Genomic DNA, 22,363 nt, shown 5'->3' with positions numbered 1-22,363 from the left:
AATATCTGGCACCCAACATGGGCCACGAGAGCCAGGCTGAGGACAGGGGTTCCAGATACAAGATCAGGTGGGGAGAACCCAGGCACAGGAATGTGGAGTGGAGAAACTGGCTGAAGATGGAGAAGCTGAAATCCCAGACCTCAGAGCCGGTAGTGTATGAAGAGCTGGCAATAAATTTTTGGGAGAAATTATCAAACATCCCAAAAGCAAGCAACTTCAGTTTATAAAAACTAGTTGGATTCTTCCTCAATCTAGTAAGAGTAACACCCATTTCTAAAGCTCCTACCTTTTATACAGATGCCAATAATTCAGGAATGGCACATTATAAACCAGAATATATACGTAAGGTAGTTCACAGCCCACATGCTTCTATATGCTATTCTCATGGTTCTGTTAGACTTTCCAGAATCTCTTAATATAGTTATTGAGTCTCAATATGCAAAAAGTTGTTTTGTATACAGAAATTGCTGAATTTATTCCAGATCATTCAGAATTAACTTTGTTATTCATACAACTACAAGTAATCTGAAACAGAGATTATCCACTATATACATATTTCCATTATATATCCATTATATATAACCCATATTCATGCAGGTTTACTAGGGCCAATGGCTCTAGGAAATGAGAAAATAGATCAATTATTAATAGGAAATATATTAAAAGCTTCAAATGTTCATAAAAGGCATTATGCAAATAGTAGACATTTAAAGAAAATAATTTCTATATCCTATCAATATAAGGAATTTTTTAAAAAAAGTTCTACTTGTTGTTTGTATAATCAAGGTCCATTGCCTTCTGGGAGTAACCCTAAAACTATCCCCCAAAATGAAATTTGACAGATAGATGTGTTTCATTTTGTCGAGTTTGTAACATTAAAGTATATACATCATACAACTGATACCTAACTTATTCAAGCTTCCAATGGGCTTCTGCCTTAAGTTCTGAAAAGGCTGATTCTATAATTACACACTGATTAGAGGTGATGGCTACCTTAGTGATATCTTTACAGATTAAAGATATTACTGATAATGCTCCAGCATGCTTCCAGGTAAACGAAACAACTTTAAAAATATAACATGAAATATGTTAGAGGTATACCTAACAATCCTGCAGGTCAAGCAACTGTGGAAAGATGTAACCATACTTTAAAAGAGATGCTTTATTAAACAGAAGGGGGAGAAGAGAGCTCCCAGAGAAGATTACATAATGCTTTCTTAGCTTTAAATTTCTTAAATGTCAATGAGACGGGTAGCTCAGCTGCTGACAAACACCAGATTTTATAAAAGACTGAATTAAATCAACCTAGATACTTTAAAGATGTGTTGACTTCAGAATGGAAATAAAGAAATGTTGCATCTTCATCTCCACAGGAAACAACATGCTATGGATTCCTTCAAAGTTAACAAAGATTAGATTTGATCATGGGAGCCCTGAAAAGCTCGGCTGCTGACTTGTAAGATATGAAGGAAGAGATACAGAACAACAGAACATGTAGAGGAATTTTAATCCAGCAACATGGCTACTTTGGCAAGAGATCACATCCAAAAACCTACTTTCCTGTGATGCTACTGGAATACAGACACACCCTTAGTGTACACCTGTAATCCCTCTAGCTGGAATACAGACACACCTTTAGCATACAACTCTAATTCCAATCAATGATATCTAATTGAGGAACAAAGGGATGAATCAGAGAGAGCAGTGACAAAATGAATCAGACATAGAATACGCCCAATCCTCACAAGAACAGACAGGAAAATAAACTATTGAAAAGCCGCATAGAGAGAGGAGAGAGGAAGAGAGTACAGTATAGGAATACAGTAGAGTTCAGTGTTGTTCCAATTGTGGAGTTCAGAGGCAGTCTTTCCAAGCAAAGCAGTTCAGTGAGAAACAGAGAGAAGCCAGTTTAAATCAGTCAGCTTAAAGAGGAATTTTGATCTAGAACAGCTTAGCTGAACCCGCTAGCAAGAATTCAGAAAGAACCAGAAAGTATGAGCTTACTCAGCAGTAAGTCACAGAGGCTGAAAATATTCTAGGCCTAGGTTAGCAGACGGAGGCTGGGAGTGGAAGCCTTCAAGGTCTGGGCTTCTTGCACAAGAGGGTAGACACCTCCTTGCCTAAGCCCAGGGATATTTAGATAGAAACACTGAGCTCAGCCCAAACCACATATTCATAAAGCTTGGGTACAGCTCTCATCTCATCCGCTCTTCAGCAGAAATAAAAACTTTACAAAAACAGGTGACTCTGGAGGCCAACTGAGACATCGATGTCTCTGCAGTAGCCAATGAATCTCTTTGGTACCGACTTATTACAGGCCATCCTTCCATATGGCATGGATGGGATTTATAATACCCTATTAGGTTGGTTACGCAGTCCAAACGGACTTATAAAGATTGACAGATGCCTTTCACCTGCTCAAACATAGAGCAGAGAATCATCATGAGCTGATCTGTGCATACCACATAGTCCAAACAATGCTACTTTTAAAAGTTGGTGTGTTTTCAGAGCAAAATGACCAGACACCGATGAAGTACAAGCAGCTAGACCTAGGTAATCTGGCCGCACACACTGCCTCAGCTGCTGTTTCCTCAAAATCTGCATCCTAAACAGCTTTAAAGCAGCTAGCTCCTGATGGTCCAGCCTCACAGAGTGCCTTAGCTAGGCCTGCACTGAACCTGGACAGTAAAGGAAACAGCCAGATCTCCCAGGACCTGGCCAACATCCCAATTTTCTTAGGGTCCCCAAAGATGCCACTGCCAAGAGACAGCAGGAAGCAATCTAAAGAATACAACACCTTCATTCCCAAGAGGATGGGTGGCTATTGGTCATTTGGTGTGTTACAGATCTTTGTTGTCATTTACAAGGTTTGGTTACAAGTTGTTACTGTTCATGGTCAGGGAAGAAACAAAGGGAAAGAAGTTAGATTCAGAGATATCTCTCTGTCTCTGTCTCTTTCCCCTCTATCCTTCTTTCTCTTCTATCTAGTTGGAGGGTAAAAGGGGGAGAAAGGATAATAAAAGAAAAAAGAAGAATAGATTATTATATTTCCTTGATAGGAAAAAGGATGGTGGATTATTGTATCTCCTCTCAGAATAAGAAAGTAAAAAGTCTCAAATATTTTAGATTGGTATGGATTTTTATAAGATGATAGAAATTTAAGGTTATATTTGCTACAACATACTATAATATGATTCAATGTCAGAGACAAGCTTTGACACCACAGGGTAAACTGAGGTAAAACACAGAGTGGGTAGGGGCCAGAGGATGATAGCATCTGACACTGGCCTCTGCTGATGGTGGCCAGCGTAGGCTGCCCCTGATGGTGGCCAGCAGGGTCTGCTCCTGATGGTGGCCAGAGAGCCACTAATGGTAGCCAGCACAGGCTGCCACTGATGGTGGCCAGCAGGATCTGCTACTAATGGTGGACAGTGAGCCACTGAGGGTGGCCAGATGGTAGAGAAAGAAACGAAGGAGGAAAAAATCATGCACACACTTACTTGATGGATGAAGCAAGGCAGGCTTCAAGAACTTTTATTCTTTTCTCTTGGTTCTTTTATACCTCCTAAGGCAAAGTTCTCTACATAAGAAAGATTACCTCATAGCCATAGGTTACATATTTTCTAAAAAAGCAATCACTACAAAAACATATTTTTCAAAAACAGATAAATCAGCCAGGAACAGTGGCACATGCCTGTAATCCCAGCACTCAGAAGGCAGAGGCAGGTAGATCTCCGTGAGTTCGAAGACAGCCTGGTCTACAAAGTGAGACCAGGACAGCTAAAGCTACACAGAGAAACCCTGTTTCAAACAAAACAACCAACCAAGCATACAAACAAACAAACAAACAACAAAACAAAAACCAGATACATCAGGATTATTGATTACCAAGATTGGGTTGCAGCGGAATTACCGATTATAGTTTTTTTCTATTAAAACTCATCATTCCTTGCTTCCTGTCACTGGGCTGCTGGGTGGGAGATGGATGTGTGTGTTTCTCTGGTGGAAAAGGGTGAAGCAGCGAGTCAGAGGAGCTCAAAGCTCTGGAACGCGAAGCAGGTGGGCAACAAGGGCTCGGCCTGACTTGGGAAGGTTGTTGGCTGCTTCCTGAGAGCCAGTGACAGAGGCTAAACTCAGACCATGAGGAAAATCCCACCTCGCACTAAACAGAATTGCCAAGATAAAACCAATCCCAGGAATCAACAATTGAGCTTGCATGAAATGAAATCAAATAGCTTCTGTAAGGCAAGAAAATAACAGAATGAAGAGGCAGCTTAAAGAATTCAAGAAAATCTGCCAAGTACAAGGAGGATTATCATCCAGAATCTTATAAAAAACTCTAAATACCAAACCCCCAAGTAAACCAGTCCATAAAGGGGCTGATGTCTGAACTGACAGCTCAATAAACACTGGAAGCATGCTCAACTCCTTGACCACCAAGAAAATGGAAGCTATAAGTGGTCTGAGATCCACCTCACCTGTCAGCATGCCTATTCCCAAGAAAACAAGCAGCCTCTGCTGGGGAGGATGTGGGCAGATAGCCCTTTAGTGGGGTGTGGGTGGAAACACACAGCATCAGGGAGCCCAGTTCTTAAAAAACCCCAAACCTAGAACTACCTCGTGATCCCGCTGTAGCCCGTTTGTATACACCAGATTCTAAATCATTGTCCTAGAGATGCTCCTACATTCACATTCTCTCACAGCAGCCGAGATATGGAACCACCCTGCATACTGTCAGCAAATGAATGGTTAAAGAACATGTTTTATTCGGCTGCTAGGAAGAGTGAAATTACTATCGTCACAAGAAAATGTATGAACTGGAGATCTTTACGTGAAATGAGCAACACTTAGAAAGGCAAGAATGTTCCCACTCATGTGAGAAATGCAGATTTAAATGAGTGTACACACAAGCGCATGTGTGTGCAGCTGGAGGGCAGGGTGTGCCAGTGGGTAGGGCTCCTGAGAGCGGACAATGAGGTCTGCAGGGAGAGGGGAAGGGAAGAAGAGGGGATGGTATAAAGTATGTGTCATGAAGAAAGACTACTGCAGGGTGTAGGAAGCAGTGAGAGAGGAGAGGACAGGGGTGGTGAATAAGAGCAATATGATGAGAGATGTATGAAAATCTCATAATGAAACCAGCTTGTCTGTATGCTAATAAAAACTATTTTAAAAATTAGCAAGTGCTGATAAAGATAAGAAACGCCTGAACCTTTTCAATATTACTGGTGAGACTATAAGACAATTCAGGCATTCTAAAATATGTTTTGACTTTTTTTTTTTAAATAAACATACAATATGACCAAGCAAACCAATTTACTCTTAAGAAAGGAAAACTTACATTTGCTTTAAGAACTTGTTATAAAATTTGATAGGTGCTCTAGTCACAACAGCTAAAACCTAGAAACAAGCCAAATGATGTCGAGATGTGTGTAAACCCATGCTGACACATTTCCAGGATGGGACACTGGTCCACAATACTTTACTTTAAAGTAAACTACACTTTACCAGCCCACATATATATTCTCAAAAGAGCACAATCAGAGTCAGCAACAGTGGAGCAGCCTGAAGTCAGAGCAGGGAGGGGGTGTGGCCAGAGGTGCCACAGGAAGGTCTGCTAGACGGAAGCGTTCCGCACCCTCACTGTCACAAATGCATAGACTTGCACACCAAGTGTTACCCTGACTATAGGGTAAAGAAAACCAAAGCAGAAAAAGGACAGCAGTATTCCAGCATACTCGTGACACAACTCACAATATATCTATAGGTTGCCATACCTCGAATGGAGGGTCAGCTCGCAGAGCGAGGTCTGAAGGCTGCCACGGCTGCCACCACGGCAGTATAGCGTCACCTGAACCACCAGCAGCACGATCACAGACACACGTGCAGCCACTGTCCTCCGTGCCCTACACAGTCCTCACAACTCTGAGCTATGAGGTCAGCCAGGCTCAGGCCAGGAGGTGGGGCTCTGCAATCCGCAGCCACTTCCACCACACTGCTGTTCAGAACTCTGCAAATTAGAGAGCTATAGAGCAAAACATGGACACTAAGATCCTCGCCTTCCCTAGACGCAAAGAGCGCTCAGGAAATCTCCGTGTGCCACCCACCCAGGCTTTCTCAGGGAGTCCTAACAGTCCAGGCCTAAGCGGCCTTCCTTGCTACGGCCACCCCTCTAGAAGATGGCAGTCAGAGCGTCAGTCCTGCAGAGGCCATTCTTCCAGCACACCTCATACTCCCTTGCTCAGTTTGGCAGAGTAATTGTGCAAGTGCTCCAGCCGTTTGCCGGGAGGGAATAATGTCAAGTCCCAGCTTGAATGAAAGTCTCTGGGAAGCCTTCTCTGACCTCCCAGTGACGTGTGAGCTCTGCCTTCCGTGAGGCTTTCCGCGTCTCTAATTTGTTTTATTTGTGTGTTAGATTTACTTGAATAACGCACACTGACATCTTGTAAGATGGTAATATAATTTTTTTCAGGGGTGGAGGTGAGGATTCAATTCAGATATTGATGATAGATGATAAACAGGTATAGATATAAATAGATGACATAGCTAGATATAATATATACACACACACACACACACACATACATACACAGACAGACATAGACAGATCTGAACATTACAACAGCAGGGATCATTACCCTATCTTTATGTCTGAATTCATGCAATGCCACATAAGTATTAGAATATTCATTATTCTAAAATTATCGTCAAAATTTGAGGTTAGATTTGAAACAGACACAGGAGCTCAAAAATGTCTACATAAAGCTAGAGAGAGATGTCGATCAGTAAAATGCTTGTGACAAAAGCACGCCACATAAAGTGAACAAGTTTGATGTCCAACACCCAGGTAAAATATTGGGTCTGCAGCTAGTCAACTCAAACTGGCAGGCTCCCGACCACGGCTGAGGCACTGTCTCGGAAAAATGAGGCGGCCCACTACTGAGGGAGAGGGCACTGGCTTCTGACTTCCACACACACCAGCACAGGTGTGCACCCACACGGCTCGTTGCGTCAGAGGATAGGGCAACCCTGTAGACACGGCGCTAGGAGCAACGGCAGTTGATCCCTGGAGCCTACCGGCCCTCCAGTTTAGCCTAACTGGAGACACAGGCACCGTGAGCAATGCTGTGTCAAAAGAATGAGGCAGGTTCTCGAGGAATGACTTCTGGCCTCCATCTTCACACAGGCATGTATACATTCACACATACATACACACATACACACATACACACACACACACACAACTACATTCACTCTCCCATAAACATGCCTACACAAAAAAAGCCTTTATAAGAACTCTCTTTAAACAGTCTGTTCTACAATGCAGCATTTTCAACTTTGAAAAAGAACAAGAATGCTGCCCACTGAAGGGCCGGGTCTTCGGTGGCAAACAGGCGCTTTTCCAGGGCTGATTTTTGGCAATGCTCACGGCCTGTGGTGCCCTGGCACAGCAGCAGGGGAACCTCCAGTGTGCAGCTCTCACGCAGGCCTCAGGCACCAGGACCTCTGCAGGCCTAGGACACTGGGACTCCTCAGTCCCCACTGCCTCTCACCTCTGCCACTGTTCTGTTTGTTTCTCTGTATCACCAATCAGTCTACTCTACAAATGATGGATGCATATTTAAAACGGGGGGGGGGGGAGAGAAAAGAACACTAGCGAGATTCTTTTAATGAACACAATATTTTAAGACCAGAGGAGGCAAAACAGGAAGGTACTTCCACTCAGTTCACCATGTAAGTATGACAGCCTGCTTCACCTACGCAGAAAAAGGGTGTTTGCACCAGTCATTCAGACCTTCGTGTAAATGACCAGCTGTATTTATACCAGCTTTGGCTGCCCCTTACACAATCTCCCTACTAGACCAAGAGGAACCTGCCCCCTTCTCTAGCCAGGAAACTGTTGTGTGGAAGGTCTGGAGTGAGTTACTGTAACAGCCATGCCTGGACCACCTCTTCAGAAGCCTCGCCTCAGCAGCAAGTGGTTCCAGTTGTTGTGTAGCTTCCTCAGAGTGACACAAAGGTCACTCAGCTGGCTGTTTGGCAGTCTTTTCTTCCTCAGGAAAATCGGGGAGCCAGGGAAGACTCTTGACAGAATCTCCCCAGCCCTGACACTTCCATTCATGTAAAAACAAAGGTCAGGCAGAGTGCTTACAGTTGGCACTCACTATTAATGTCAGCCATGCTCAAGGGCGCCTTTAACCATGCTCTACATCTCCCCACACTCCAGGAAGAAATGGGTCTCAGATTGTCTTGGGAAGGCAAGCTGTCTGAAGAACATCATGGAATTTGGGACTAGAAAGACTATAAACTAAGGACAGCCCAGGAGGAAGACTGCCTTGCCTGAACATGAAGCCCCAAGTTTGATCCCCAACACCCACATAAAAAGCTGACTATGCGATGAGGAAGCAGAAAGAAGTGAACCCTTGAGGCTTCTGGCCACCAGCCTAGATGAGTGCCCCAGCCAAGAGTCTTAGAGGGGCGGACGTCTCCTGGGGAACCACACCTGAGCTGGTTCTCTGACCTCCACAAGCACACACGGACACACGGACACACACACACACACACACACACACACACACACACACACACACACACGCAGTTGCTCACACAGGAACCTGCACAACACACAGCACTATGTACCAGTGTTCAAGAGCAACACAGCTCACCCTAAGCTCCAGAACTTAACAACAGCAAGCATTTTTTCACAACTGTATCTAAGATTCCTGCCCCCTACAGAGAACAGAACAACCCCCCTTCTCAGCACATTAAGCTGATTTAAAAAGAGGCAGCAGCAGCAGGAAAAAAGAGAAAAGGCCATGTGAATCCATCTCAAGATACCCCGAAACATTAAGACAATGAAGCACACTGGAGCCTCCTGTTTCCTCTCCTCTTCTTGCTAATATCAACAAATCATGAAGGGCCAAACAAAACTTATTCAACAGAAGCAGGTTCTAACGACCTGATGCAGGCCCAGTGTAACACATAAATGAATGCAAAATAACTAACTTACAGAGAACGAGACTGACAATGAAGACACAGAGCACCGTGCTCAGACAAGCCACCGTTCTCCCTTACTCTCAGCTACGTCCCGTCCCTCCACCTACTCTTAGACTAGCCACGGTTTCTGAAATGCCCTTCACCAGCAACCTTTATAGCCCTTACTCATTTTCAAGACTCAAGCCTTCTCCAAGCTGTAATCACAATACCACGAGGCCAAGGAAGTAGAAGAGCCTCAAGTTTAAGCCAGCCTGAGCTACATAGTCAGTTCTATGACAACAGGGACTACAATGTGAGACCCCATTAAAAAAAAAAAGAAAAGAAAAGATAAGAAAACAAAGAGACCAAACACACTTTAAGAATCTTCACGCTGGAGAGATGGCCCAGGAGTTGAGGGCACACACAGCTTCCAGAAGGTCTGAGTTTGATTTCATGCACCTTCCATAGACAGCTCACACTTTCATTTCAGCTCCAGGAAGTCCAACGCCTCTGGCATCTGTGGACACCTGCATTCATGCGCACATACCTCTACACACACAAATAATAAAAGTAAATCTTTAAGAAAAGAATAGCGTCTTCACAATTTCTGGGTCCCTAGACCGGCTGGGGTGAGTCTCTTCTGTGTGCCTGTCATGACCTAATATTATTATCTTTTCATTGCATTCCTCATAAAGTGGCTTGTTGTTACAGCTTCCTAGCAAAATGTAAAATATGTGCAGTAAATGTGTTGGTTACTGCTCTAGTAGCTATACAAAGTTACCTGACTTAGTAAACAGCACAAAGGAGACACGAGTTACTTACTTTGGCTCATGGTTTCAAAGGGGTCATGGTTTGTTGGGTCCACGCAGCACACTGTGGCGTTAGGCTATCGTAGATGCTATGATCATTTTAATAATGCTATTTACATGTTCTATGAACAAAATTATTATAGCAGTAAATACTTTATGTGATAGTTCTGATCAGGGGCCTATTTTATTAAGAAGGCATTCAAATGATGAATGTTGGAAATTACTTCCTTGCTTGAACTGGACCCTTTTAGTTTACTGAAGCCATAATGGTCTGAAAGTCTAGTACACGGAACTAACAGGACATGGATTTTATCTACATCACATGGGTGGACCATGTTTCTCAGATGTGGCCAAGTATCAAAGAAGAGGATATTTCCCACTGTTCATGTAAGAGGGGTTAAGGGGAGAGGGAGAGAGAGAATAAACCCAAACCTGAACTGGTTTGAAATCAAGTCTAAAGAACTGATGGACTGTGACTTAGAGTAAACAGGTTTAAACTAGTCCTGGTGACGAAAAGCTTGGGTCTCAAAGTCTTGCTGCTCAGGAGGTGGTGCTGGGAGGTGGTGACTGTTAGTGGTGAAGGTGAGGAGGAAATCTTAGAGCAGAGGCTCTCAAACCTTCCTAACCCTGAGACCCTTCAGTACACACAGTCCCTCACGCTGTGGTGACCCCAGCCATAAAATTACTTTCGTTGCTACTTCGTAACTGTAATTTACTATTGTTATAAATCATAATGCGGGCCCCTGGGAAAGGGTCATTCAACCCCCAAAGGGTCACAACGCAGACTGAGAGCTCCTGTCTCAGAGTACAGAAACAAGCGGGGATCCCCTTTGGAGGACACACTCCCACCATGATCTGCGTGAGCACAGCAGATTATAACAAGTCAACTAAACTAACTAGGACCTCTAAAACTGGGAGCCAAAATAAGTCTCTTTTTAAAGAAGCCATCTTCATAATTCTGTTACAGTAATAGAAAGCTGAATAACGTATGTGACCAAAGGGACTTAGTATTTCCCAGCAGTTTGAAAGCGTTTCAATTATTACAGCATGCACACACAAACCAACATTAGTTTGAACACACACAATAAAGCATGCTGGTGCTACGCGGTAGTCGAATAGGTTTTAACCACACACAATCATTCATTCCACCCGTCAGTATCACACAGGTCGTACTGCAGATTCTGAGGGTGCAAGAATGAATAGAAAAAGCAGAATCTGTGGTTGGTAATGATGTGAGTAATGCAAGTTTAAAAACGGAGTCCTTAGAAATCTGTATGCTGAAGCATGTAGATACTTGAAAGAGTACTGAATAATTACAAGTTATATGCCATTTCCATTTCATTTTGCTATCTTTTATAAAAACACTGTCCCACAAACTAGCCCTTGGCCACAGAGTCTGAGAAGCACTAATCCCTGGCGCTCAAGGAAGAACGGCCCCTGTTCTGCGTTACTAAAACTGTATGCAGCCAAGGCCAAACTGAAAAAGCAGATCACCCATAGGTTAAAGCACACTTAAGAGTGCCTGACCGCTGATCCTCCAGACAGACTCAGAATTCCAACACAGAGAAAAACAAGTGACTCATAGAAAAACTGCTGCAGAAAAACCAGACCCCAGAGTCAGGCATGGTAGCATAGGCTTACGCTCTAGCACCAGGGAGGCTACGGCAGGAGAATCACGAGCTCAAGGTCAGCTTTTGCTATACAGCAAGTTCCAGGTCCAGGCTACACAGGGAGACCCTGAATCAAAAAAGGAGTCAGATTCTAACTGTGAAGAAAGTTTTGGACTATTTTAAACTATCTCATATTTCCAATCTATCTCATATTTCCCTTTTTAAAAATGTATGCACAGGGGTTGGAGAGATGGCTCAGAGGTTAAGAGCGCTGGTTGCTCTTCCAAAGGTCCATCCTGAGTTCAATTTCTAGCAACCATGTGGTTGCTCACAACCATCTTTGGTGAGATCTGATCCCCTCTTCTGGTGTGCAGGTGTACATGCAGGCAGAATACTGTATATGTAATAAATAGATCTTTTTTTTTAAAAATGTTTGCACAGGTCGAGTGTGGTGACACACTTTAATCCCAGTACTCAGGAGGCAGAACCAGGCAGCTCTCTGTGAGTTCAAGGACAGCCTGGCCTACAAAGTTGGTTTCAGAACAGCCAGGGCTACAGAGTGAGACCCCGTCTCAAAATCACCCCCCAAAAAGAATGCCCAAAGTAATCTTATTTAAAAACTAAGATAAACCCGAAAATGTGAAGGATCCAGACATGCAGTAATGCCTGCTTCTGAGGAGCTTGGTCATCCAGAGAGATACAAACAGCAGTAACAGGTCAAGGCAAGAACAGAGGCGTACAGGCTAGCACAGGAGAGGCAGCCCTAGCGGATGGTGAGACGGGGCTGTCTCGGCCTCTCTGTCCTCAAGGCCCCCACTGGCAAGTCTCAGACATTCTGCGTCCTGCTTTTCCCCATTGCTGGTCCTGCCTCTCTCATTAACTCCCATCGTCAAACAGTTCTTACTAAATAAAGCCTCTTGTCCCGCTCCTGTCCTCACTGTCACTCCACGCCGGATCTGATGACACACACTCACAGCTTTAAACTTAAGTACAGACTGTACAAGCTCTATTTTAAAATAAAAAATGTGATCATTTATACAATTGCCGTTTTGGACTTGCATAATGAACTGACTCCAAGCGCTGTTTGCTATGGAGAACTATGTAGAGGAATCTCAAACAGTCCACAGAACTTTAGGCATAGGTCATACAAACCATACTCCCAAAGCACTTCAAAGTAACTCTAAGACAGGAGAATGACTAAATATCACTACTCCAGCTGGTATTTTAAGTGGGTCGTTTCATACTTTAAAATCCGTGTACAGCGATCACATCTTTGGTGGTAAGCTGGCAGTGGGGGTAATTCCTGGGGTGTTACATGCTCTCCTGAGTTGCCCTCATTCGTAAAGGAGGACTGCTCTAGCCTGTGAGCCAGCAATCCTTGGGGTCTCGCGGCCACGCAGGAATTAGTTCAGGCTCTGTGGGCTCTCTGGTCTCCAGGACGGCTCTTCAGCGTGGCCAGTGCAGGCGTAAAGGGGCGCGTGTCAGCTTGGCTTTAGTCTTCAGGCTGTTACCAGCGCAACCCTGAGTTTCAGTTAGTGGGTTCTAGTTTTAACTCCCACACTGTTCCAGAAAGCTGTTGCCTTGCATCTTTTGTGGAGAACTATGTTAGCCATAACATAGTTCTAACACAAGGTACATAAACTCCTGGCTCATAGCAGAGACTTGGAGTCAGACAGTCTGGGATTCTCTACTACCTGTGAAGGCTTGGCTGAGTCACACAAAATGACTCTGAACTTGGGCTTTCCTTTAAGGCAGTTGCAAAATTCAGAAGAGCTGACACAATATAAAGTATTTAGCTTTGGATTTAGTATACAGTAGGCATCTAATAAATGATTTTTTTTACTTTGATAAAGTATTGGCCCAGAGGTTTTTGTCTAGGAACACAATTTTCCAGTTAATATTTTTTTACAGCAAAGAAATAAAGTATATTTTATAATGGTTTATACTATGATGCAAATACTGAGAACCCTCCAAGCAAAAGATAAAGACTTACCTCTCTGTTGTTCTTTTCTTATACACACACACACACACACACACACACACACACACACACACACTAGCTGTGTGACCTAACTACTTCATATGTATTCATCGCAATGCCATCCAGACAGGCACTAGTACTAACTGTAGTGGCTAAAGAGGCTCTGAGAAGGTAGTAAAGCCCACCCACCACCACACAGGTTGGGGCAGGAATGCCCAGGAGTCAACATGGATAACCCTGACCACAAAGCCCAAGTCTCACCACTGTCCAATCTGGCCTTGGCCCGAACTCCGTGGCAGCGCCTGGACATGTCCCATTGAGCACCAACAGTATTACTAATGTTCTCTCCACACAGCGAATATTCTCCAGCTTCTTAGAGTTCCAAAATCGCTGACTTAAAGCAGCAGTGGTCCCATTAGTCTGGTGTTTTTCAAAAATGGTTACCACTTGTTCTTCACATACAGCTGGTTTAACTCAAACTCTCCCAGCTGAAGTAAATAACTCTTTGTTAAGATGACGTGGGTGATCTCACAGCTAAGAAGCCCCCCCCCCCAACAAACACCGCGTTGCTTTGCTCTCTCAGTGACACCTGCTCTCAGATTGCACCTATGAGAAGCAGGTCTGCCGAGCCACAGTGCTGCTCTTTGCTCCAGATTCCCGAGGATTGAGATTAGGAACCTTCAACTTTGTAAGCCATTCGGATTTCCAATAAAAAATAATACCGCCCGATATCACAGGGGAAACAGTCAAGGAAAAAGATACTAACTACTCTGTGAGAGCATCAGTGGTAGGTCCGACAGCACCCCGACCCTCACACTCCCCCTCCATGCACTGGGAATGCTGCCATGACTCACCCGGAAGTGGAGTAGGGCTTCCCACTGTAGAGCCTTACAGCCCAGCCCTGCGATGCTGCACAGGGCGAAGGTGCACCTAGCGGAGTCCCTTCTAAACCCTACTATAATAACTGACACACTGATGCTACAGTTCAAGAGGGTAAGTTAACCTGTAACAAATTAAAAACAAACTACAACATAGTAATAGAGCTATATAAGACAGTTAAAATTTTCTGTAAAACACACAAGGTGTGTTCTTTCCAAGCCAACAATACTGAATGTCAAAATAATCATCAATTAGGATTTAATAAAACTTTCATTTTTTGACATACAAAAACATTACATAGTTACAAGTATGCTGCATAAATATCTACTTTGAAAGATAAAATAATTTTCTTAGCATTTTTGTATTCTACTGGGAACAAGAATGTCAAATTTTAAAATAAATCAAGTTATCTTTTAGCACTTAAAGTAATATTCAAACATGCTGGGCTGTAATATAGTACTGGACTGTCTAATGCCCGCCCAAGCTGGCGGGCAGGGTAGGAACAGACGGTTGATAATGACAGCCTGTCCACCATTACGTCAATAGACTAACGCTAACGCTCAATTGCGGCCTTGCCTCCAGAAGGAAGCGTGTATGAAGGTGAACATCGCCTTCCACTTCTACAGGGAAGGGGAGTGCTCTCCTCAAACATCCCATTTTCTCCTTTCCACACTCTACCACCCCACTCCCATTAAAAAAAAAAAAAAAATCTGCAGGTTTTCTAGAAAAGAAAGTCTGGGAACAACTACAGCTGGAATCTGAGAAAGAGATTCAGAGAGTGGCAGAGAGAGCTACTCTCCAGAAAATACAAATACATTCACAATTCTCAGACTCCAGGGAGATTACTTGTGTGTGTGTAGGCATGCTACAGATTTGGATTAAGAATAACAGAGGCGCAGGGAGTTCCCAAGGCATCCCCAATCCTTCATAATTCCGCCTCTAACTTACAGGGACCAATTAAATAAATCAGAAGCAAATAATAAAGCACAGATGCAGTCACGTAATAAAACCGGTGTACAACCAACCTTTCCAAGAGACAAAACAAAGGTGTCACAAAGCGCTGGCCACTGGGCAGCAAACAGTGCTGGAGCACTTTAAACACAGCACGTGTCCAGGGCTTGCATAAAATGACCCCACATCCAATAACAATTAATCCTCACAATTCCAGGAAGACAGAGGCAGGCAGTATTTTTATCCCTCTTCCACAGCGAAGGAAACAGGTTCAGATAACAACTTGCCATGATTGAACAGCCAATGAGTGCAGAGCAGGGAATTTAACCGAGAACTAATTGCAGCCGTGAGCTCAGGCCACTGTTCTATCTTCCTCAGAACAGAAGGCAGAGGGATAGACTGCTGTTGTTTAGAGACAGGGTCTCATACGGCCTGGCTGCTGCAAACTCACATGGGGCTGAGGATCACCGTGAACTCCTGCCTGTCTCCAGGGACTGGGATCACAGGTGTGCACCCCCATGCCCAGTTTGCACAGCGCTGGACATGATCCCAAGGCTAGCAAGCGCCCGATTAACTGCGTTACTGCCTCAACTCCTGACGCGATTTGAATCCTACCGTAAATAAAGGACGATTTTCTGAGAGATAATGAAACCTCAATATAGGTTCTGGTCCCACGAGGGACTTAGCCACGGGGAGGCTGTGTTTCTGTAGGGACAGGGAAATCATACACTCTGCTTAATTACTCGCTGTGATTTTAAAATTAGGATTTGGAATTATCAAGGAAAATATAAAGTTACAAATCAACGGCATTGGTAGTATCAAACGCTGAAAGAGTAGTTTTAATGTAAAACTTCGGACTGGGAATGTATTCGGTGGTAGCGTGTTCTCTGAGCACGCATAGGGCCCCTGGGGCGGGGGAGAATATAAGAACGAATATGGATCCAAGCGCATACAGCTGAGTATAGCAATCTCGTGATTTCTTTTAACATTCGTGTTCCTACTATTGGGTATGTTCAAGGCAACCTGACCAAAGTTTTAAGTAGGTCAGTCAGTTTGACTGACAAACCAAAGAGGTGCCAGGAGGGAGCAGGCATAAAAGCAACAGCTAAGGAATGGCAAAGCTACCTGCGTGCACTTGCTCCGGTGGCCTTAGCAGAGGGTCTCTGCTCGGCCAAGCGGCTACCACCCGGCCCTCAGCAGGGCAGGGCTCACGGGAGACGGAGAAACGAGGTTGAAAACAGTTATGTAAGAGAAAAAAACAGTATTAAAGAAAGGCAACGACAGCCCACGTACACCTGGCAGGGTAATTACTGTGGCAAGCCAGGTTCTAAGTAAGACCTCTGCCCAAGTACCCTCCTACGCTAACCATACCTGAAGGGTAAGAAGCAAAAATGCAAAGGTAGGCAGTGAAAGCAGGTTAACAGAAAGACTCAGAACTGCGAGGATCTCCACGGAAAGCGTGCTACTAAACGCTGCCCCGAGGAAAGCCCACGTAACAAGCTTCCCAAACCGGAACGTCAGGACCGTGCAAGCCCGGGAGGCGGCGAGGAACCCCGAACTGTGTCCACAAACCGGGGACCCTCCCTGGAGCTAGCTGCGCGCTCAGCCCGCACCGCGCGGACAGCCGGAGCCCCGCGGAGGGGACACCCCGCAGGCCGCCCGCCCCGGACCCGAGCACCTGCGCCCGCGAGGCCCGCCCGGGGACCCCTCGGTTCCCGGGGGGCCGGCGCCGGCGTCGCCCGGCCGAGTCCCGCGCGCGGAGCGACGCGGCGGTTACCTCGCTGTCCGCGCCCGCCGCGCAGGCCGAGCCGCCACACCCGCTCCGCCGGCGCCGCGCCAGCTCCGCTCGGACACCCCGCGGACGCGCCCGGCCGCCCGTGCCCAGCCGCCCGTGCCCGGCCCCGCGGAGCGCGCCCCAGAGCCGCCGGGGCGGGGCAGGACGGGGGCGGCCCGGCGCGCGGCACTCTGGGAAATGTAGTTTCCGGTTACCTCCTCGGGGAGCGCGCTCGGACCCCGAGCCGCTTTGTTTCTGTCCCCTCTTTACCTGTATCCTTTCGCTGCGCTGCGAGTATCCCAGGTTTTATATCTATTCTTATCAGTTTCGCCGCATGCTCTGCAAAATGCATGCAAAAAAAGTAAGGCAGTAACTGAACTAAGTTTCCAGACTTAAACAATTACTAATTACTAAAAACGGTGAGCTAAGCCAAGTCCTCCATAAAGTCGCTGCAAAGGCAGAAGACAGCCCAGGAATATTTTAGGATACTCCGCTGAACTCCGGACTCTTCTTCCCAGGGCCTACCGAAGTTTTCAGAATCTTCAAAACTTAGAAGAAATTTAGCCCCAGCTGGGTGGCTTGGTTCAGGACGGTGATCTCCCTCCCTGGTTCACAGGGCTGATGTGGGACCCAGCCCAGGCCAGCTAGAGAGCCCCCAGCTGGGCCTGAAGGGGGCCGGGTGTAATCGTAGCCGCTCCCACTGGCCTGCTATCGGAGCCAGGGCCTGAAGGTGCCACAACCCGCTCAAACATCACTCAACAGGCCTCGCGACCCTGAGGAGCCGGAGTACCCTGGACCGGAGAGCCCAGATTCATCCTTCGGCTGTTTCAGTCAGGTCCCTCGGTACAGTACGAATAAAGTGATACAATTCTAGACCTAGAGAGGAATTTCTGTTGGCATAGCAGGGTCGGGCTGCAAATCATTTTTTAAAAGTTAAATAGTCATACCAAATGGCAATAAAAGAGAGGGAAGGGTAGCCCAGGCAAGGCCCTCTTCTAAAAAGGGGCTATATCCGTAACAAGGATTTCACCTAATTACTTTAAATATATAGGTTTTATAAAGCACGATAAGAAAAAGAAACAAAGCCTGGGGTTTTCTAAATCTAGAACAAAGGATCTTAGACTCCCCTGAGCTCCAGTCGAAATAAAACCAGGAAGGATGTGCCGATACGTCCTGGGTCTGAGTATACTGAGCAGGAGTAAATGGTCCTGTTAAGTCTCAATCGGCAGCGTTTTCTATTTTAAGCCGTTAGCTCTAATCCTGGAGTAAAAGGCTTGTACCCCTCCACGGGTAGTTCAGATACTGTCTGCAAATGGATTTGGAAAGCTTAATTGGGAAGGCAACGCTATCTTTGTCTGCAGTGGAGATAAAGCCTGTAGGCAGCAGCCGATCTGGGCAGAAAATGGGCCACCAAGTTGGCCACCTCCCTGCCTTGGCAGAGCGAGACTTCCAGCTTGGGCTACATAATGATAGCCTTGGGCTAACCTGGGCTACAGTGTGAAAGCCTGTCTCAAACAGCCAAAACTGAAAAAAATGGAAACAAAAAGCAATTACTTCATGTGTTCTACCTCCAAGACACGCCAGTGGTTCCCTCTCCTGGCCTCGGCTGGTGGCTCACTTTATGATAATAATGATAGTTCTCTGTCCGGCACTCACACATTAGCAGTCCGACAAAGCTATCTTTAAAGCTCTGGGCATCCAAGAGCCGGCTCAGTGGTTCAGAGTACTGGCTGTTCTTCCAGAGTACCCAGGTTCTCCTCCCAGTACCCACACAGGTGAGGGGGCTTTGGCCAGCTCAAGCATGGCAAGCTCAGGCCTTGCCTTTCTCCCCATCCCCTCTCCCTTGCTAAAAACCGTTAGATCACATTCCTAGATTACCTAGCCCCCAAGGTCTGTTCCCTTATTTGGCCACTTCCTTCTCCTGAGGCTGACTAGCAAGGTATTGAAGTCCTACAATCAAAGCCCCTTCAGCTCCCCTAATTAACCTGTCCAATTAAACCCCTTGTGCCTTTATAAACCACCATTTGTTTACCGGCCTCATCTGTCTCCTCTCTATCCAGAGGCAGTCCTTTGTCCCCAGCTCCAGGGCAAATGCCCTTTCCTCCTCTCCCTTGCTCCCTCCCCCTTCTCCTCTGTCTTTGTCCCTTAGTTCCTGACATCTGTCCCTCTGGGACAAATAAATCTCCTTTGTGCTGGCTGAGAACTTGATCTTGGGGTGTCCTGGGCTGATACCCATCCTTTCAGTGGTGGCCAGCAAAAGGTGTGATTCCGGTTCCCAAGGATCGGACACCTTCTTCTGGCCTCTGTATTGATTTGGTACACAGAGGTATGTGCAGATAAAACACTCATATACATAAAATAAAATATATAAAATCTCTAAATAAACCTCTGGCAATCTTTCTTCACTCTTTTCTCTGAAATATTTGAAGTTCCTTTATGTGTGATAAGGCTTTATAATTTCTGCTTCTTTCCCTAACAGCCATCCACTATCAGATGCTTTAATCAGGAAGGCCTCCCCCACCCGCCTTGCAGCCCACACACACACAGTGAGACCTATTTTTATCCTCACAGAAAAGAGAAGCATAGTACTTCATATATGCTATGTTCTTAAAAAAAAATAGTAAGTGAATGCATATAAATTTGCATAATTAGTGGTTTTGCACATAGTTCCAGTCCAGGCCCCCATAATGACTATCTGTAGGTCACAGCTCCTCAGCTATGCTTCTAAGCCACTTCTCACTATGGCTCCACATACTTGTGTGAGACGGGATATGTGAAAGGTGTGAATGAAAAGGGGCAGTTCTGAGCGAGGTGGGCCTGTTGGGCAACACCCGCACCCAGGAGGCTCACTGCTCTTATGTCCACACAAGATGCTCCTGAGGAGTTGGGGTGGGTCTGTGGCCAAAACGCATCCCTGGGATGACCACCGGAACTTCAGTTGTGCTTAGTAACTTCCAGGTGTTACTAAGGCTTTTTAACTTGTTACTAATCTGTTGTTTTGGTTTTTGTCTTCCATTTTTTTTTTTTTTTTTTTTTCAGTTTTAGAGTTTCAGTTTTGCTACTATGTCATGCCCAAGTCCAATCACCTTCCACTCCCCCTGACCCTGCCTAGATGTGTCTGACTCCTCAGGCTGTATATGGAGGCATTCTCTTTTGAGCAATAGGTGAAATGTGAGAGTAAGAGCAATTTCCCGCATTCAAAACGACGTCAACAATGATGAACAGCTGGGCTTGAACAAGAGGTGTAGTTCAGTGGCAGAGCATGTTGCTAGTATGTGCAAAGCCCCAGGTTTATTCATCAGCACACAATACATGATTACACAGACACAGAATGAAAAACTGATTTACAGTAACTAATTCTGAAATATATGTAAGATACTTTAAAGCAAGATTTTATTTTATTTTATTTTATTTTATTTTTGAGACATGGTTTCTCTGTGTCTCCCTAGCAGTCCTGGAACTCACGCTGTAGACCAGGCTGGCCTCCAACACAGAGATCCACTAGCTTCTGCCTCCCACGTACTGGGATTAAAGGTGTGTGCCACCAGGCCCAGCTTATTCATACGTACGGTTGGAACTGGCAGTATGTTTTCACAGCAATATGTTTCAAGTCCATGTTTTCTAAATCACTGAGAAGCACTCCTTTTGCTGTTGCTGAGATGGGGTTCTGCTCTGTATCCCCGGCTGGCCTCAAGCTCTCAAGAGCCTTCCTATCTCAGCCTCCCAAGGGCTGGGGCCACAGGCATGCACTGCCATGCCTGGCTTCGAACATCCTCCCTGTTCATTAAGCTCTTACACTAGCTCTCAGACACCACATTTTCATCTTCATGATGCACTCTACCTCTGCAACGGTTTTTACAATAGAAATAGAAAGACGACTTTCTCAGCTACACCCTCTTGCCTTCTTCCTCTGTCAGAGCGTGCCAGATAACAATGGCGATGAAAGTTTCCTTCCTATCCCTTCTTTACAACAGCCCATAAAATCTAACCTGCCTATGAGACATCAGGCCGGGGCATTTTGTAAGGCATTGTTGCAAATTTCTTGAAAGGAATTGAGCAACTTTGTTGCTGTCTTACACTTTTTCTTCCTGGAAGTTTTGCAGGTATCTTGTTGCATAAAGTTATTCGAGGATAGATGGAAGTCATGTATACGATGGTGGGAAAATGATAGAGGGACTGTGAGTCCCTGATGATCCTTGAACCAATATTTTAGCCCTAGATCATTCTCCTTTGTACAATGAAAGCTATTATTGCACTTACTGAGTTTTGTTTCACACAGCCAGACCCAGCCCTGACTTAAAGAAACATACACAAGACTTATGTAATGGAGAGTCGGCTGGCTATTAGGTTATGCTAAATTATGTAACTTTCTTCTCTCTCGTGTGACACTGAGCTCCTGACCTATGCACTGTAGAGTGGGCGAGAGTTTGAGTATAATCATGGCTCAGGCATGTCTACCTAAGGAAACCTCAGTAATGGTTCTGAACACCAAATCTTAGCCGCACTTCATAGTTTGAGAACACGTTGTTGTTCGAGGAGAAATGACACATCCAGGAAAGAGTACAGAAGTTCTACATTTGGTACCCCCGCCCCCGACCCCATCCTACATTTGGCTTCTATTCAGTTGTGTTCTCCATTTTGAAAAACTCTAAATACAAATATAGTGCAATCCTGACTTAAATGTGATTCTAAACTACTACTGAACACAGGAGTCGTGGGATCCTCTGAACCTGGTGCAGACTGGCCAGACGGGCAAGGGATCCAAGGTTCCCTGCACCTGCTGCTGGCAGCTAGCGTGAAGTTGCTCTTCCTGAGGACTGTGGTGCCCTTTATCAATGGATTCTCCACCAACCTTGGGTAGCTTGTATCCAACTGCACTTGAAATGGTGGCTGTAATGAGAATTTTGTGATTTTGGCTTCTTTAAAAAACATGGACGCGCTATGGCAATGTTTTCATTTTAATCCCAGGTGTGGGCACTTGGGTTTACTTCACAGCAGGTGACTACGATTTGCCTCAAAGGGGTGTGGTTTTGGCAGCTGCAGAGAGTTTCTGCAACTAGCAACACGTGTGTGTGAATTTAATAGACCTGGATCCGTTTGTGTTGAAATTTTGGGGTTCTCATGCGGCAATCTTGGAAGATAAGGCATTTGTTTCCCCTAAATCAAGTCAGTGGTGGTTTGAAGCCACAATCTAGAAGTGTGCACCCATAATCCTTGTACATGTGACATAGAAAGCATTTCACACCCCCTGAGTAATTCCCTTTGGGGACTTCTAACCCAGGACTGGAAAGAAAGAAAGAAAGAAAGAAAGAAAGAAAGAAAGAAAGAAAGAAAGGAAGGAAGGAAGGAAGGAAGGAAGGAAGGAAGGAAGGAAGGAAGGAAGGAA

General features: G+C 45.3%; 1 protein-coding gene across 1 annotated transcript in view; it reads right to left on the bottom strand.

Moving 5' to 3' along the window:
• Positions 1–17,054, bottom strand: part of Klhl8 (kelch like family member 8) — a 47,429-nt gene extending 30,375 nt beyond the window's left edge. The window contains exon 1 of the mRNA XM_055594608.1: positions 16,981–17,054. The gene's annotated coding sequence lies outside the window, so the exon portion shown is untranslated. The remainder of the gene's footprint in view (positions 1–16,980) is intronic.
• Between the last annotated feature and the right edge of the window lie 5,309 nt (positions 17,055–22,363).

This window comes from Psammomys obesus, unplaced genomic scaffold, assembly GCF_907164565.1.
Source record: "Psammomys obesus unplaced genomic scaffold, mPsaObe1.curated_primary_1811, whole genome shotgun sequence".
Lineage (NCBI taxonomy): Eukaryota > Metazoa > Chordata > Mammalia > Rodentia > Muridae > Psammomys > Psammomys obesus.
Note: the sequence above shows the minus strand (reverse complement) of the source record. Positions and strands in the feature narration are given on the sequence as shown.